Below are 1,580 nucleotides of genomic sequence, written 5' to 3'. Positions count from 1 at the left end.
TGGTGCCAGCAATGTTCTGCTGCAGTGGGTGAATGTGTGTGGAAACGGCCGCCCACTTTGAAATCCAAGGGATTATCACTTGCCTGGGCAAGTTTCCTTCACTGGATCCCATCCAGTAACTCTGCCTGCATCTCAGCCTGAGAGGAATCATGTTACTACACAAAGACCCTAAAGGGTCTTTGCCCAGTTTTGCGGGTCACTCTGGTGCAGGAGTTTAACCTGCACCTGGTTTGCACAAAATGGATTTGAGAGCAGCTGCCTTTGGGAAGGTGCACGAGGCTGATGGAAGCCTCAGTGGAATGAGGCCAGATCAATGTCAGGTTTTCGGACTCACCCTTGGAATTGGTTTGTTTGTATGTGTGTGAGTCCATGTGCATGCCAGATTTAGGCACACACGCACATGTACCCCCCCCCCCAGTCTTTCCCAACAAGGGCTCAGAGCAGTTTAGAGAAGAGAGCAAACCAGCTTCTAAAACAAACTGAACTAGAGAAACAAAATAGGAGAAACAAAATAACTGTAAAAGCCAATAGAGTATTAAAATAAACTATATAGCAACTCCCCAACCAGGGGTGGGTGCAAACTTGTTGCACCCCTGGACTGCATCTGGATTGTGGGGTTCCTCCCTGCTGGATGCAGACTTGGGAGCCAAGTGACAGCAGCTGTGAGTGTGGTGCTCTGGGGGTTAATGCAGGAATTGCTTGCTCCCCCTCCCTAGATGTGTGCCCTTCAGGGTTGTGCCATTGGGAATTCAGTGGCAAGCCCCACTTCTGGGAGCTCTGCAAGCCAGGTTCAGCTTGTGGGCTGTATGTTTGACATTCCTGCACTGTACAATATCTCAGCTTAGCCTGGTCTGCTGAATGGCTGACCAGATAGGAAGGTCTTACAGCACTTCTGGAAGATGTCCAGGCTTGGGTTCTGGTGGGCCACAAGGGGCGGGTGGAGCTCCAGAGCTGAGGGGCAACTACTGAGTACAGCCTCCCTTGTGTTTTTGCCAAGCAAGCTGACTTCAGACAGGCTCTGCATTAATCCCTGATGGGATCTCTTCCTGCTGTCTCCCACTGAAGCTTTAGCAGTCTGACCAAATAACCCAGGAGGGCAGCCACCAGTATATGATGGATGGTTTGGCAACCCTTGAGGATTTGTGTCTGATGAAAGTATTGGGATGTGGGAGTTGGGAACTCGGCATCCTGCGCAGTTTTGCTTGCTGACAGAGCTTTGCCGAGGCCAGACTCAGACAGTACCCCCTTCCATGCCCTTGATCCATCTTGTTTTCTGTTTGTTCAGGATCCGGGAGCCTGGGATAAAACACCTTGTGCCAGTGCTGGTGGAATGACCTCAGCACAGTAGCAGTCCCAAGCTGAGGTACTTTTGATCAAGAGAAAACAAGGATCTCCTATCACTCCCATGCTTCTCAAGGTGGCACTCCTATGCTGACAGCATCATTTTGCAGCTTCTGCTGCCTGTGTTAAAATAGTACAAAGTCCATCTGCCTCCATTGACTCTGAACCTTGGGTTGTGAGGAGCTGAATACCATTGCAGATTGTAAAACTTGCCATTGTGTCTCTGCCTGCGAGTCACT

At 50.3% G+C, this 1,580-nt stretch overlaps 1 protein-coding gene across 2 annotated transcripts in view; it reads left to right on the top strand.

Annotated features, from left to right (window-relative positions):
• SMARCD2 (SWI/SNF related, matrix associated, actin dependent regulator of chromatin, subfamily d, member 2) overlaps positions 1–1,580 on the top strand; it is a 36,922-nt gene that overhangs the window by 16,050 nt on the left and 19,292 nt on the right. Inside the window, exon 1 of one of the 2 annotated variants that reach the window (XM_025195497.1) lies at positions 1,346–1,363. The exons of the other annotated variant lie outside the window; for it this stretch is intronic. The gene's annotated coding sequence lies outside the window, so the exon portion shown is untranslated. Of the gene's footprint in view, positions 1–1,345; positions 1,364–1,580 lie in introns of those variants that run through there. 2 annotated transcript variants of the gene reach the window in all.

Source organism: Alligator sinensis, unplaced genomic scaffold (genome assembly GCF_000455745.1).
Source record: "Alligator sinensis unplaced genomic scaffold, ASM45574v1 scaffold1756_1, whole genome shotgun sequence".
NCBI lineage: Eukaryota > Metazoa > Chordata > Crocodylia > Alligatoridae > Alligator > Alligator sinensis.
This window is presented reverse-complemented; position numbering and strand designations above follow the sequence as displayed.